We start from the raw sequence: 205 nt of genomic DNA, 5'->3' as shown, positions 1-205 counted from the left end.
GCGACGCACCCACGCGGAGGGAGAAGGGGAGGAGGATGGCCTTGTACGCGATGCGCAATGATGAAAAGGTGGTGAAACGAAGCACCGAAGGGGTCGCGACTGCCGTACAGAGAAGGCCGCAGCGCAGAGTCGAGAGCAGCGATGAAATGACCTTCGCCGCTTAGCTCCAACCCTGCACGCTGCGTAGGCGTCGCAACCAGACAAC

This window comes from Leishmania braziliensis, chromosome 27 (assembly GCF_000002845.2).
Source record: "Leishmania braziliensis MHOM/BR/75/M2904 complete genome, chromosome 27".
NCBI lineage: Eukaryota > Euglenozoa > Kinetoplastea > Trypanosomatida > Trypanosomatidae > Leishmania > Leishmania braziliensis.
The sequence above is the reverse complement of the archived record's forward strand: the minus strand, read 5'-3'. Positions refer to the sequence as shown.